At 42.6% G+C, this 16,539-nt stretch overlaps 1 protein-coding gene across 2 annotated transcripts in view; it reads right to left on the reverse strand.

The window, feature by feature from the left end:
- Positions 1-15,346, reverse strand: part of Golm1 (golgi membrane protein 1) — a 54,479-nt gene extending 39,133 nt beyond the window's left edge. The window contains exons 1-2 of one of the 2 annotated variants that reach the window (XM_048331599.1): positions 15,339-15,346; positions 13,879-13,888 (exon numbers count right to left, since the gene is read on the reverse strand). The gene's annotated coding sequence lies outside the window, so the exon portion shown is untranslated. Of the gene's footprint in view, positions 1-12,766; positions 12,889-13,878; positions 13,889-15,338 lie in introns of those variants that run through there. The other variant, XM_048331591.1, reaches the window with a different exon arrangement.
- Between the last annotated feature and the right edge of the window lie 1,193 nt (positions 15,347-16,539).

Consider the following 16,539-nt stretch of genomic DNA (forward strand, 5'->3'; position numbering starts at 1 on the left):
GCCAAGACTGATAAAGACAGGAGAGAAGGGAGCAGAATGTGGCCAAAGCCACATTTAAACAGTCCAATTCTTCAAGCACTCTCTTTCACCCACTTTAGAACTTATATGAACTGGGTCTAAGATGAAGGGTAGGGAAGGAACTGAATGGAAAAGATATTTTAATGTGTATTTTAGTTTAGGCTTCAGAATACGGTTTGTCTTGTGTCTGATTAGGAACAGCTGACCTACTGAGAAAACTGATCACCCTAGACCATCTGAATCTACAAAACCCAAATATGAAGGTTAGAGATTTTTGTGTTAAAAGTCATAAGAAAACTGCAGATTCCTATCTACTGGCTTTAGACAAAACTGAATACACTGGTTAAAAGTATTGCTTGCTATAAGAAAAAAGTCTGAGAGGATACAAATGTGTCTGGAGGTTATAAAGGTCAGTGGCAGAGTACGTGCTTAGTATGTATAAGGATCTGGATTAGCTTCCCAGCAATTGGGGGGTGGGGCACATGAAAATAGAAAACCTAATAAAGTAATATAAAAAATAGACAACCTTGTCAAATACATCAGCCCCTTGAGCTTGTTAAATACTTTCATACATCACTTTTGATCATACAGCTAAATATACAAGGAGCCATCAGAAAACCAGATGAACTTGGAAGGCCAAGGTCTCCAGAAACAACCTAACTTCTCTCAACACTGTGGGGGACCACACATATCTGTCCACTCTCAACAGGAAGAGCTGAGCTGCTCAGCAGAAAGTTCAAAAGTCACTGCAATGAACTAACACGCCCTACCACACCCTATGCAGCAAGCAAGGGTTTAGCCACCACATTGTTTTTTTTTGACAGTTCAAACAAATTCTATCTTGTCACTAAGTTGAAGGTCAGCATATTGCACTTTTTTTTTTTGCCAGTCCTGGGGCTTGAACTCAGGGCCTGAGCACTGTCCCTGGCTTCTTTTTGCTCAAAGCTAGCACTCTACCACTTGAGCCACAGCACCACATCTGGCCTTTTCTATATATGTGGTACTGAGGAATCAAACCCAGGGCTTCATGTATGTGAGGCAAGCACTCACTATCACTAGGTCATATCCCCAGCCTAACTGCACATTTTTTATAAATGAAAGTTTTACTGGCACAGCCACCCATGCCTTCTATAGTGTCTCTTAGAGAAGCTTTCTGGCTACAAAGAAGTTAAAACAGACATATCAACGCATAGGATTCTTATGAGGTTTAAATATTTACTATTTGGCCCTTTATAGAATGCTTGTTGACCTCCTCCTCTGAGCCATGAAGATTAAGTGATCAAGTCCAGTCACCTGTCAAACTGACTTACAAACTTAGCAAGTACATAATCACTCCTTCATTTCCTCAAACCCTAATTTTTATTTATTTCTTAAAATTTAAATTTTTAAAATTTTATTGTCAAGGTGATGTACAGAGGGTTTACAGTTACATAGTTAGGTAGTGAGTACATTTCTTGTTATACTCTCCCTCATTTTTCTCTTACCTTCCCTCCCTCCCAGCCTGCACTACAGTTCCTTTTCAATATATTGTCTTATGAGTATCGCTATTGCATTGATTCACCCTTTATTCTTTGTCTCACCCTTCTGATGTTCCCTTTCCCTTTCCTAGTTCAGATAAACGTATATATACAATACCCAGTGTACCAGAATCATATACAGTAACAGAGGATAAGCCATAGGGAGTTCACATAGTACATTAAAGATAATAAAAAATATCTTCTTGGGGCTGGGAATATGGCCTAGTGGCAAAAGTGCTTGCCTTGTATACATGAAGCCCTGGGTATGATTCTCCAGCACCACATATATATAAAATGGCCAGAAGTGGCGCCGTGTGACTCAAGTGGCAGAATGCTAGCCTTGAACAAAAAGAAGCCAGGGACAGTGCTCAGGCCCTGAGTCCAAGGACCAGGACTGGCAAAAAAATAAAATAAAATAAAATAAAATAAAATAAAGCTGGTGCTCTACCCCTTTGAGCCATAGCTCTACTAAAAAAAAAAAATCCTCTTGTTTGCATATCTTGGAGTTCATTTTGCTTAGCCTCATCTTATATAATCATATGTACATAGCTGTTGAGCTATTGTGGTCTTCTGCTAGGACTATCCTAGACATTTTTATGCTTATTTAGTAATTGTTTGGTTTTAGGGACATGGTATAAAGTCACTGATCAAAACATGTAGAAATACCATTTGAAAAGATGTTTATTTTACAGACACGATCTCTGCTTTTTAATTTTGTTTTTCCTTTCCCCCCTAACATCCACCTATCAGGGAGACCGTGTACCTTTGTTCTCTGTGTTCTAGGCTTGTCTGGCTCAACGTTATTTGTTCAAGATTTGTCCATTTTAAAAAGAAAAGATATGTCCATTTCCCTGCGGATGCCATTATTTTATCATTTCTAATTGCTGTGTAGAATTCCACTGTGTATGGGTACCACATTTTTTGGATCCATTCATCTGTAGTTGGGCATCTGTGTTGTTTCCATATCTTGTTTACTGTGAATTGTGCTGCAGTAAACATGGATATGAACGTGTCCTTGTGGTATCCTGGATCCTGTTGTTCTGGATAGATGACTAGGAGTGGTATGACTGGGTCATAGGGTATGTCTGTGCTGAGTTTTTTGAGGAACCTCCATACTGTTCTCCAGAGTGGTTGTACTAGTTTACACTCCCACCAGCAGTGGAGAAGGGTTCCTTTTTCTCCACATCCCCTCCAGCACTTGTTGCCTGAGTTCAAAGTACAGACCATTCTAACTGGGATGAGGTGGTATTTCAGGGTTGTTTCTTTTTGCATTTCTTTCACTGCCAGGGATGTTGAACATTTCCTCATATGTTTCTTTGCCATTTTTCTCTCTTCTGTGAAGTCTCTCTTTAGCTCCCTTGCCCATTTAATAATCGGTTTACTGTGTTTGGAAGGGGTTAGTTTCTTGAGTTCCCTGTAGATGACAAATATTAGGCCTTTGTTGCTTTTCTGGTGAAGATCTTTTCCCATATGTTTGTCTGTCTTTCTAGTTCAATGGCTATGTCTTTAGCTGTGCAGAAACTTTTTATTTTGAGGTAGTCCCATTTGTCAATCTCTCCCCTATCTGTTGTGCCCCTGGGACTCTATACGTTCTAGTGCCTATACGTTCTAGTGTCCCTCCTACTCTGTCCTTCAGTAGTTTCAGGTCTGATGTTGAGGTCTTTACTCCATTTTGAGTTGATCTTAGTGTATGGTGATAGGCTAGGGTCCACTCTGAGTTTTCTGCATGTGGCTGCCCAGTTTTCCCAGCACCAATAGTTGAAGAGGCTATTTTTTTCCATTGTATGTATTTAGCTCCTTTGTCAAATATCAGCTAAGTATGCGAATTTATTTCCAGGTCTTCTACCCTATTCCATTGATCTTCAGGTCTGTTTCTGTGCTAGTACCAGGCTGTTTTTATTGTGATGGCTCTGTAATAGAGCTTGAAGTCTGGCATTGTGATACCTCCTGTGTGATGCTTCTTTTGCCTAGATTTGCTTTGGCTATTCTAGGTCTTTTGTTGCTCTATATGAATTTTTGGGTTGTTTTCTCTATTTTAGTGAAGAATGTAGTTGGGACTTTGATGGGTCTTACATTGAATTTGTTTAACATCTTTGGCAATATGGCCATTTTTCACTATATTGATTCTGCCTACCCATGAACATGGGAGGTCTTTCCATTTCCTGGTGTCCTCTTTGATTTCTCTGTTTAGATTTTTATAGTTTTCATTACATAGATCTTTCACATCTTTGGGTAGGTTAATCCCTAGGTATCTTATTCTTTTCTTAGCTATTGCGAATGGTATTTTTCCATAATTGCCTTTTCTGCTTGTGTGTTGCTGGTATACAGAAGGGCTGCTGGTTTTTGTTCAAACCTTAATTTTTAACACATTTTCCCCAATTAGGGCAGATGACAGTTTGTAGAAACTACAACTTTATAAGCGTGTAAGGCCAGGCACAGGTGGCTCAAATCTGTAATCCTAGCTGCTAAGGAGACTATGATCTGAGACTCCTGGTTCAAAGCCAGCCTGAGGGCTGGGAATATGGCCTAGTGATAGAGTGCTTGCCTCACATACATGAAGCCCTGGGTTCAATTCCTCAGCACCACATATATAGAAAAGGCCAGAAGTGGCGCTGTGGCTCAAGTGGTAAAGTACTGGCCTTGAGCAAAAAGAAGCCAGGGACAGTGCTCAGGCCCTGAGTTCAAGCCCCAGGACTGGAATTTTTTTTAAGCCAATATGTAAGACTCTTATCTCCAATTAACTACCAAAAAAGCAAGAAATAGAGCTGTGGTTCAAGTGGAAGAGTGCTACACTTGAACAAGATAGCTCAGGGACAGTGCCTAGGCCTGAGTTCAAGCCCATGAGAGGCATCAATCAATCAATAAAACAAACCTTTCGGACAATTAAAGATAATTTTTTGTTTTTTTTTTTTGTTTTTTTTGGCCAGTCCTGGGCCTTGGACTCAGGGCCTGAGCACTGTCCCTGGCTTCTTCCCGCTCAAGGCTAGCACTCCGCCACTTGAGCCACAGTGCCGCTTCTGGCCGTTTTCTGTATATGTGGTGCTGGGGAATCGAACCTAGGACCTCGTGTATCCGAGGCAGGCACTCTTGCCACTAGGCTATATCCCCAGCCCTAAAGATAATTTTTAAAGTGAAAAAAAATGCAGCCAGACATGATTGTGTATGCTTACCATCTCAGCACTCAGGAAGAAGGATTACAAATTCAAGGCCAGCCTGAACTACTGGGTGAGACTATGTCTCAAAACATAAGTAAATACAAATAATAAAAATAAAATAAACAAGAATGTCAGGTGCTGGTGGCTCAAGCCTGTAATACTAATTACTCAGGAGGCTGAGATCTGGGAATCAAAGCCAGCCCAGGCAGGGAAGTCAGTGAGATGCTTATCTCCAACTATCCATTGGAAACCAAAAGTAGCTCTGTGGCTCAAGTGATAGAGTGCTAGCCTTGAGCTAGGAACAGTGTGCAGGCCTAGACTTCAAGTTCCAAGAGAGACGAGACTGGCTGACCGACTGACTGACTGAATGTTCACTATTGGGTGAAGAAACACTAAAAAGAGAAGTAGATAAATGAAAATGAATAGGAGAGCTAAATTTCATCTTATTTCATCCTGCGTCTAGAATTTTCTTAAGGCAGCCACCCCTTAATCTTGGCCAAAACGTATTGATTTTTCCTTTTAATTCAAGAATCCCACACTGTAGCCCAAATTTTGCCAATTACCCACAAGCTATCAGTTATGTTTTTCTTACTAGTTGAAAAAAAATCATGATAGGTGAAAAGCACAGCAAATGAAGACTTGAAGCTTGGCGTATCAATTACACAAGTCAGTTCTAGCATACTAGATTATGGGTTCAAGGCCAGCCTATTCTTCATACTCTGACTTAAAAAAAAAAAAAAGACACCAATAGCTCACATCTGTAATTTTAGCTACATGGAACATCAAAAGAATCTAGGTTGATTCCAGACCAACCTGGGCAGAAATGTCTAAGAGACTCCATCTCAACAGAAAGAAGTGGGGTGTATTAGCATAAGTCTGCCACCCTCCCTTCAATAGAAGCCTAAAATAGGTGGGTCATGGTCCAGGCATGAATCTGGGCAGGAAGCAGGACCTATCTCAAAACTGACCAGAGCAAAAAAGGGCTGAAGGTATGGCTTAGCAGTAGAATACCTTCTTAGCAGGCACAGTGCCCTGAGTTCAAAGCCTAGTGCATACAAATATAAAAAGCAACTCATTCTAAAAGTTTTAATTCTAAAAAAAAAAGTTTTAGAGGAATGGGACCATAATCATATACTTATATAGTTGTTCCTTATTCCAGGACCCCATTTGGATAACAAAATCTAAGGACTTTCAAACCACTTATTTAAAATGAAATCATATTTGAATATAACCTAAGCAAATATTACTTAGACTTCAATCATTAGACCACTGACAATATTTCATGTTGTGGAAATGCCTGTTATGCTGTATAGATTAACAACTGACAACTTAAGAAGTCTTCACATGTTTAGAAAAGAAGTAACTTTTTGTTGTTGTTGTAGTGCTTGAACTCAGGGCCTGGGTGTTGTCCTTGAGCTCTTTTTGCTCAAGGCTAGAACTCTACCACTTTGAACCATAGCACTACTTCCAGTTTTCTGGTGGTTAATTGGAGATAAGAGTCTCATGAACTTTCCTGCCCAGGTTGGCTTTGAACTGTAGTCCTCAGATCTCAGCCTCTTGAGAAGCTAGGATTAGAGGTGTAAGCCACCAGCACCTGGCATCACTTTTTTTTTCTAGTTGCAATTCAGAAGTTAGTTGAGTCTACAGAGGTGGAACCCCAAAATAGGGGCTGACCCTATACTGTCTATGGCTATTGGGCTACAGAGCTGAGTAGTTGTGACAACAAAGTCTGCAAAACCTAAAATATTGTCTGGCTCTTTACAGGAAAAGGGTAGCTAGCTGACCCCAGCCCACAGCTCAACAGTTCCCAAAGTGTAGTCAGTAGGATCAGTATTGCCTTGGTATGTATTAAAAATAGAAATTCCCTGTCCCAAAACAGATGTAACAGATTAGCAGCTTGGTATACCCAGCCATCAGTGTGTAAAAGCCAGAACAGGCCTTGTGGATGAAGGCTTGAGGCCTACTCCATTTGCTTGAGCTTTCCCTGCTGGGCAAGGCACACTAGTGCATTTGGTTCTGGACACATTTATTTATCTATTGGTGGTTGTAGGGCTTGAAATCGGGGCCTGGGCACTGTCCCTGAGCTATCTTGCTCAAGACTAGCACTTTACCACTTTGAGACATAGCTCCACTTTAGATTTTTGAGTAATTGGAGATTAAGAGTCTCACAAACTTTCCTGCCTGGGCTGGCTTCAAACTGTGATCCTCAGATCTCAGCCTCCTGAGTAGCTAGGATTACTGGCTTGAGCCACCAGCACCTGGCACACTCATTTATTTTTAAGCAGAGAAACATGACAGAGAAAATATGTTGTTTATCTCTGGAAAGATATGTACATTTTCTTACCACTTAGAGGTTTAACTTTTGTCCATTTTCTTAGCTCTTTCCTGGCTTTATGGGTTTATTCCACTATTGTCTCCCACTGCTTCATCTGCTTAGTAGTAAACATTTCTTCCTAAACCTGACCTACTATTGTCTGTGCTACCACTGTTTCTGCAAAGAAACAAGGTTTCTGCAAAATGAAGGGTAACCTAAATGGACTCCACTTACAATAACTTGCTAGTCTAAAGTTCTTTTCTCCTGGGCAAAGCTAACTGCTTTTCATTAGAGGGGCATCCAACTGGATTCTCCCTGGTACAGAAGGAACAGTGTAAACAAGGAATTAACTGTCATCAGGAACCTCCCATTCTGCTCACACTAAAATTAGACAATTACAATTCAGAATTATTTTTCTAAATCAATTGATCATTACTGTTAAAATTTATCAAAACTGTTTACATTCTGTCCCTCTTGGCAATTTGGAAATGCAGTATTTTTTTTAACTGAAACATCTTTAGCTCATGAAACATCTTTAACTCCCACCTACCAAATCTACTAAATCCTGTAGTCCCAGCATCATGTGGAGAGGAACCACCCAGCTGAACCTATCAGCCCACAGATTCAGAGTGAGACCTTTGGTGATGGAGCAACAGACAATACAACGCACAGAGTGTAGTGATATATAACAGGGTATGATTTTGTTTTTGCTGAAAAACAATTTTTAAATATACCCAATATATGAGTATATTTCTCTGTACATGGAAAACACATAGAAAACATGATGAAGGAAAGATACATACAGATTAAATAAGGCGCAAGTGGGAATAAATATGGAAGGGAAGAGAAGGAATATTTTCCTTGTTTGATCTCATTTTCTCTAAATAAGCATCTAATTTTTTTAAAATGCCAAACAATAATGACAAAATGCAATTTTAGTCAGGCATAATAGTATATGCCTGTAATTTCAGCTATTCAGAGGTAGATGTAGGAGGATCATAGTCTTAAGCCAGACAGGGCAAAAGCTTGACATCTTACCTGAAAAATAGATTAAAAGCCAAATGACTGAGGGTGTGGCTCAAATGGTGGAGTTAAAGGTTTTGAGTTAATTCTCAGTACCACCAAAAAGTAAATTGCAAGTGCTGCACATCTTGAAGCTACAGTTTAGCATTCCTAAATTGTATCAAAGCATTATATAGCTTCCTCATTTACTACATGAAAAAGAAAACCACAGTATCAAATGTAGGCATCATAAAGTAGAAAAGCTGGTCTCATTCAAAGCATGCCCCTCTTGAATACTAGAATGCCAGTAGGAATACAAAGGTAGGTAAGAAAGATCTCCACCATCAAGAGACACAGGGAAGCACTTTGAGCAGATAACTGAGTGGGCCCACTTCTCAGTGGGAACCTGAGGCGTCTACTCATCCATTACCAAATCTCCTGGCTCATCTGTTCACTCATCTGTACGGACAACCTTGATGTCTCTTTCCAGAGTGCAAGCACTCTACCATTTGGGCTACTTCACTAGCCCTTTTTGTGTTAGCTAATTTTTTTTCAGCTAGGATTTCACTTTATCTCAGACATGCTGGTGACAGTGATCTTCCTATTTTTCTCCACACTGCTGAGATGTCAGGTGCAAGCTACTGGGACAGCCATTATGCTTCTGTCTCTGAGATGATCAGGTGTGCACTATCCCATTCAGCCACTCCTACCCCAGATGGGCTTTGAACCTCTAAACTCTCCCACATAGCTATGATTACAGGCTTAAGCCACAGCACCTGGGTTATTTCATCTTTTCAGTCTCATGCACTCAAGTGAAAATAAGGAGAGATCTTATGGGGATCACATGAAAAGAGGTTGTGGGTTTGTTGTTGTTTTTTTTATGTATGCAACAGTCCTAGGGCTTGAACTCAGGGCCTGTGCACTGTCCCTGGGCTTTTTTGTTCAAGGCTAGCACTCTACCACAGCTCCACTTCCTGTGGTTAATTGGAGAAAGTTTCAGACTTTCCTGCCCAAGTTGGCTCTGAACTGGAATCCTCAGATCTCAGCCTGAGTAGCTAGGATTACAAGGGTGAGCCTCCATCATCTGGCTAAAGAATTATTTGAGGCTGAAGAATTATTAGACCACAGGGTGCTTGCATCCGAGGTATATAGAAGATAATTCCACCATACTGGAGAAGAAAAACCCAAAATGTACATTTATACTTATCTCAACAGAAGATTCAAACTAGCTGGGCCCTTGTGGCTCAAAAGACTGAGATCTAAGAATCAAGGTCCAAAGCCAGCCTGTGCAGGAATGAGACTATTATTTCCAATCAACCAAAACAAACAAATAGAATTGTGCCTCGAGTGGTAAAGCACTAGCCTTGAACAAAAAAGCTAAGGACAACACTCAGGCACTGAGTTCAAGCCCCAGGAATGGCATAAAACAAAAAAGAGGTCAGGCACTGGTGGCTCACACCCATAATCCTAGCTACTCAGGAGGCTAAGATTTGAGGATCTCAGTTTGAAGCCAGCCTGGGCAGAAAAGTCAGTGATACTCTTATTTCCAATTAATCACAGAAAAAGCTGGAAGTGGCACTGTGGCTCAGGTGGTACGGCACTAGCCTTGAGCAAAATAAGAGCTCAAGGACAGTTCACAATCCTAGAGTTTGAGTCCCAGGATCGGTGTTAAAAAAAAAAAAAAGAGGATAGAGGGTAGAAACCACACAGTTCCTAGTATAACATAATCAGTTAAAATTATATGAAATATTTCCTATGGTGTTATTTCATGTTAGTTACATTGTACTATAATAACATACTAACACTACTGATGCAAGTGGAAACTGACACTGTATCCTCCCTATACCTCTCTCAAGGGTTTGCGGGCATAAACTACTAAGCCATGAGGGAGAGGAAGCAGGAAAGCCACCCATTTCCCTTCCTTTACCTTCCACACAATACAACTAATCTAGCTGGCACATGCTCAGTGCTGCATATGGATGAATAAGCTAAACCTTACAAAAAACAGGGAGTGTTTAAGATTCACATAAGAAGCACAAATTTAAGTTATACTAATAAGATAGGACAGAACCACAGCTGGCAAAGCACAGCTTAATACTGAGTCAGCTCTGCAATTAGCCAAAGCACAAAGTAGAAACTATGATGTCATCAGACCTGACAAAGAATGGCCCCAAAATACTCAAAATTAAAAGAAACATAAAGAATAGTTTTAACTCCACTCCCACTAACAATGAATCCATCCCTAAAAAAGTTTTATCTTGTGTAAATTTGGCATACAATATAACCATAATTAGCACATGTTTATAGTTAATGTGTAATTAAACAACAAACACAAAAGATTGCTAGCTTTAACTAATGAGACTAATAAAAAATGTTTGGATACCACAGCAAATTACAAGTCACTTTAATTCTATAATACAGTGCTTAACATAGTCTGGTCATGTACTAGTTAATATCCTAAATTTTACTGAGAAGTTCTATTAATACAACCTGTAAGAGTTTTATAGAAGAATAAAATGAAGATGTAAATATCTTAGAAAGGGAGAAATTTGTGAAGCCCAACAAAAGGCTCTCTAGGGATTTAGGAAAGGTTTGGCCTTTCTTTGAACCTAATATCATTAGTAACGACAAGTCAAGAAAACAAAATGATCAAGATCTTTAAGAACATTTTTTGGAGGCAAGTGAAATAACACCCACACTTTTCTAAGACTAAGGAAAAAGCATATTAAGATGTTTATAAAAATGTTTTTTAAGTTTTATCTTCCAAAAAAGAATTGTTTTTAATAAAATTATGGATGTTATTGCTTCTGCTAGGTCTTAAAGGAAATACATCTTTTCACATGGCAACTTATCCTCAAAATAAAGTAATAATGCAACAGAATTATAGTCAAAGACACAGACATCTCATTTTTCTTTCCTTTCCCTTGCTACCCCAGGACTCTGAGAACCCCTGAAGAATCAGGGCTGGTCTGTCCGGGCCAAGCCAGTTTGAAATTCCCAGCTTGGTGTTCAGCAGGACCTGCTCAAAGATGCTGGGTAGTTGCATTATCCCCATCTGCCTCTGGGGCCTCTGAGGCAGAAAGCAGCTAGCAGTTTCACAGCCCCTCACTGCCAGGAGAGTTGGCCACATGAATACAGGGATATGCAGGTACCACTGAATCTCACATATTTACAGGGGAAGAAAGAAATGCAAAATCTTTCCCTCCCACCATTAACCAGACCTGTAGCCAGGAGTCAGAAAGCAGATGCACTCAGCATCTAATAGCCAGGTTGTGGCAAGTGGAATCCCTCACGTCCCTCCTTATCACTTTCACTTCTTTCATTTTTGTGTCCAAGTCAGAACTCCGGGCCTTACTGCTGAGCCACATTTCCCAACTCCAAACTTGTTTTGACTGTGAAGATTGTGATAACCTCTCCAACAGAATGACAAAATAGAGGTCTTAGAAAACTTTTTTTTCTCTCTTATATAAATATTCTAAGAATTCACTTTCCTTTTGTCCAGTAACACCTTAAAAAGTAAATGTCTGTCCAGGCGATGGTGGCTGACACCTGTAATTCTAGCTACTTCAGGAGGCTGAGCTCTGAAGACAAGTGTGAAGCCAGGAAGGAAAGTCCTGTGAGACACACCAAAAAAGCCTACTTAAGTAGAGCTGTGGCTCAAGCAAAAACCTCAGAACAGCAAAGCACCCAGGCTGTTTCTATGTACTAAGGAAGGAAAATTAGCCAACACCAGGAGCTTACCTAAGTTTTTGTAATACGCTTAGAAGAATCTAGAAGGTCTTAGAAGACCCACAAGGACTGCCTTACAGGGGATTGTACTGCTCCCTAGGTCTCGTGACATTATCCTCCCCCCCACCATCCCCGCAGGAAAAAAAAAAGCTGAAATACTAAACCATCTAAATTTGAGCCAATCGGAGTTCATCCTAGCACTACTAAATATTTCATTAAACTTTCGAATGTCTTAATAATCCATCTCTAGGAATGCTTCTCAACATTTGCATAATTGTAGGGCCTGCAGACCCCAAATCAGACAAAGGAAACCTCAACCGTGAAAGTCACACAAGTTTGGTTTTGCAGACCTGGACACACATCTAATGATGGCTAGCACAACGTGACACTCCAAATGGCACGGATGGTTCCTACATTCCGCTCAAATTTGTTTTCCATTTTTGCGTTAGTTTAAAACATTTAAATATTAAATCGACTCTAAACACCTTGAAGACGGTTTGCAGAGCAAAAGTTGCTCCCCGCGGCTGCTCCCCACTGGCCACGATGGTGCGCCGGGGCACACTGGTGGATCCGGAGCATCCCCGAGAACCGGCTCCGGCAGCGCGCCCCGAACCGGAGCCAAACTCTGGGCCACCTGGCTCGACGGACCGCGGCAACGAGGGCACCGGGGGCCCCAGAGCTCCCGGGCGGGACGGAGGGAAAGCCATGGGAGCCTCCCTCGCGCCAGCCTCGCCGCACAACAGGAACTCATAGGACTTTGGTTGCACCGCACGCTGTTGACTAGGGATGCCGACGCGGGTGACAAGGCTCCGAACAAAAAGGCCACGCATGGTCCCCACCTGACCTTCCCGGGGTGCGGGGGCCGCTCCGGGACTCGGTAGCCGCAGGCTGCTCGGGCGCGGAAGAGGGAAGCCGGCCTCCAGCGCCGAGGGGCAAAAGCAGGGCGCGCACGGCCCGAGGAGGCTCCCGGGGCCCGCGCCGGAGTCTCGGGGGCTCGGAGCAGAGCCGGGGGGCGGGCGCCACTCACTTACCTCCCTCGCCCGGCGCCGCGCAGCCCAGCCCGGTGGCTGTGCCGCCGCCGCCGCCCGCCTCAAGCCCCTTTGGACCCGTTCGGCACCGCGCGCCCCAGCGTTCCCGGCCTCCGCGGCGCGAGTCTCCGCCCCCGGGCAGCGCGGCGGGAGGAGGCGGCGCCCCCGCGCACGACGAAGCGAGGCCCGAGTGCCGGAGCCGCGCGCGCGGACGCCCGGGGACGCGGTGCGCGTGCTTAGGCCGCCGGTCGCCTCGGGCAGGAGCAGGAAGATTGGCGCCACGCCTCCCCCCTACAGCCGAGCCGGGCCGGGCCTCGCCTCGCCCTGGCGGAGTGAGAGCCAGTTGGAGGGGAAAGGCACCTGGGGAGACGCGCACCCCGCCCCAAGGAAGGTTCCGGAACGTAACGCCAGCCGCGCCCAGTGCCAGTCACATCTCCGTGATCTCGGTCCAAAGTGCCTGAGTAGATATTCCAGCGGTAAACGAGTCTTAGGAGATCTGAATTCCTCCAACCGTCCTTCCTCCCCACCCACCCCCAACCCCGTGGACACTCCCGGGGACCAGCGACTCCGCGCGCGTTACACGGGCCGCCCTAACCTGGATGTCCGATGGAGTTCTCCGGCGCCGGTAAGCGCGGTCCGGGGCTTGCGGAGGAAGCCAGGGCGTCTGGATGTTTACACTAAGTCCCGTGAGCCATGCCTCTAAGGGCGGATGCCACAGAAGCAGTGACCACGGGGGTCACCATGCTGGAACAGTCTGAAAACAATCATTCTTACCTCTGGCAGCACAGTCCAGACAATGAGCTGTTTAAGGAGTGAAAAACTCTTGAGGGCCAGGATCTCACTTGCACAGTTCTGAAATGGAATGTTCATATCGTTTTCTTGTTTCAAAACTTCCCCCCGAAAATTTGGGAACAGGTCTAGAATCATCTCTTTTTCAAGTCTTCCTAGACCCCTGACTGGAAAAAGAAGCCCCTTACACCACCAAAATCTCAGCAAAAATCAAACACACAAACTCCTTTTTTCTTTTTTTTTTTTTTCCTGGTGCAGGTCCTGGGGCTTGAATTCAGGGCTTGGGAGCTGTCCCTAAGCTGTTTTGCACAAGGCTAGTGCTCTACCACGCGGCTGCTGCTCCAATACCGCTTTTTTGGTGCTTCATTGGAGATTAGCTCCAATACCGCTTTTTTGGTGCTTCATTGGAGACTAGGGTTTTATGATCTTTCCTGCCTGGTCTGGCTTGGAATTGTGATCTTCAGCTTTCTGTTACCACAGCAGGTGTGAGCCACCAGGCCCACTGTATGAATTCATTTTGTAAAAGAAGTGCTCCCAGCTGAGATCATTCTAACCAGAACAAAGATTCACCCTTGACAAAGGTAATTAAGATACTTCACTGCCATCTGCTCAAGAACTTCCTTTAACTGCAAGGAAAGTATCTTGCAGTCAAAACCTGTTAAGCTAAATTAAGAGCTGACAAGACAGGAAGAAAAACAGCTGGGTCTGATGGCACAGGAGGGTCCTGCGGTCAAGGCCAGCCTGGGCTACATAGCTCAAAGAAAGAAAAAGAGACAACATGACTTCTTTGGAGTAAGGTCTACTGTATTCCTAAATGATATTTTCATTGAATGTAACTGTTAAAATTATTTCCTGGCCAGACCATACATTCAGAAACGGAGGCTGTATTAGACATGGCATTGGCAGTGTTTCAATTCCCTTTCATCCTCTGGTGCCCTTTATTTCCCCTTTAGCTGTCTTACTAGGTCTTCCATTCTTTTTTTAATATTATTTTACATTTTTATTTACTTTTGAATTAACATATGTATGTTAACATATGTATGTGTGATAGTTCCATACATTCACACAGTTCACTGTTAGAAATGGCTCCAGATGTTGGGAATAAGGACACCCAACTCGAAAGGAACTGGACAAGGCAAAATTTACTTCTTCAGAAGGGTTTTCCATCAGTCAAAAATCTGATAAGGAAGCACACAAGGAGAGTGGAAGGCTGCTCCCTCCTTATCCTTAAGCCAGCAGTCCCTGTCCCTCTGCAGCTGAAAAGGGATGTTTTAATTGGATGTAATGAAAATTCAAGGAGCTTTCTAACAGGATGTCTTAATTAAAATGCAGCAGGAAAAGGATGTAACTAAAACGTCATCAACAAGGGCCAAGATACCAGGACAAAGCAGGAACTTTTATTCTCAAAAAACAGACTGAAAGAAAGCAACCTACTAACCTACTTTGATAGAAAAGGTGCTTTTTTGCCCTGTGTTGGTGGCTCATACCTGTAATCCTAGCTAGTCAGGAGGCTGAGGTTTGAAGATTGTAATTCAAACCAGCCTGGGCAGGAACATCCTTGAGACTCTCATCTCCAATTAATTTTTTTAAAAGCCAGAAATGGTGCTATGGCCCAAAGTAGTAGAGTACTATCCTTGAGCACAAAAGTTCAGGAACAGTACTCAGCCCTGAGTTCAAGCCCCAGGACCTCCAAAGAAATAAATAAAACAATACTTTTCTCACATTCACTTTGAACAAATTTCATCCCCTCTCCTATTTTCTCATTCCTTTCCTCTGTCCTTCCTACTTCGTCAAGCAGTGCTCAATGGGTTTCATTGGGTGATATTCATAGATGTGTATGTAATGTCTTTTGATCCTCTTCACCCATCAGTATGTTTTACACTCTTACACTAGTGGACCAAAGGTTCTGTCTCATTTGCTTCTATTGAAGATTCCAAAATCCTCATTATCAGCAACTGACTAGTCTGAGTAAGTCTAGAATTTTCTTTTTTCTGGTAATGGGACTTGAACTAAGAGCCTGTCACTTAGCCTTTTTGCTCAGGGCTGGTGCTCTACCACTTGAGCCATGCTTCCAGCTTTTTTGTTGGTTAGTTACAGATAGGACTCTTGAATTTGTCTACTCAGGCTAGCTTAAAAGCTTAATCCTCAAATCTCAGCCCTCCTGAGTAGCTAGGATTATAGGCATGAGCCACTCAGCTAAATTCAGGATTTTTAAACACTTTATGGAACAGGTCCACGTATCTATGTGCTCAAGCAGCTGATAGAATTAGCTTCATTTTTACTGTCACTCCTTCTCAACTTGCATTAGATCCTTTTTGACAAAATTTGTACATAAGTACACACTTGATTTATATTCCTCACAATGCTCCTTTCTACTTCCTCATATCTTCTACCTAAAAGATTTTTGTCTACATAGTTGATAATTAAAGATTCAGTTGTAGTTGGTGGCAAGAAGCATTTGCTAGTAGCACATGCTTTTCATACAGAAGCTCTCCTCACTCTCCAAGGACTACAGCTTTGGTAGAAGAACTGTCAATCAAAGTGGTGTCCTCCTAAGATCAATAGTGGGGCCTTGTGTTCCTTTTCTGTTAGCTACCATAACAAATAATCAGAAACCTAATGTCTTTAAACAGCATAATTATGTACATACAGTTCTGAAGGTCACAAGTCTCTTTGGGCCAATAATCAAATCAAAGTGTCTGCAGGGCTGTGTCTGCAGGGCTGTGTTCCTTTACAGTCTCGGGAAAATCTGTTTCCTTGCCTTTTTTAGCATGTGGAAGCTGCCCACATTCCTTGTCTTTCCAGAACAGAGCACTTTTTTTGGTTGTTCCAGTTCTAGGAAAAAACAAAAAAGAGGTGAGGTGGGAGGGAGAGGTCAGGGTCTCTGTTGAAGCCCTTTAGCTTTTTGACTCAAGGCTAGTGCTCTAGCACTAAAGCCACAGTTTCACTTCTGGCTTTTGGATGCTTAATTGGAGACAAAAGTTTCA

This window comes from Perognathus longimembris, chromosome 1, assembly GCF_023159225.1.
Source record: "Perognathus longimembris pacificus isolate PPM17 chromosome 1, ASM2315922v1, whole genome shotgun sequence".
In the NCBI taxonomy this organism is placed as follows: domain Eukaryota; kingdom Metazoa; phylum Chordata; class Mammalia; order Rodentia; family Heteromyidae; genus Perognathus; species Perognathus longimembris.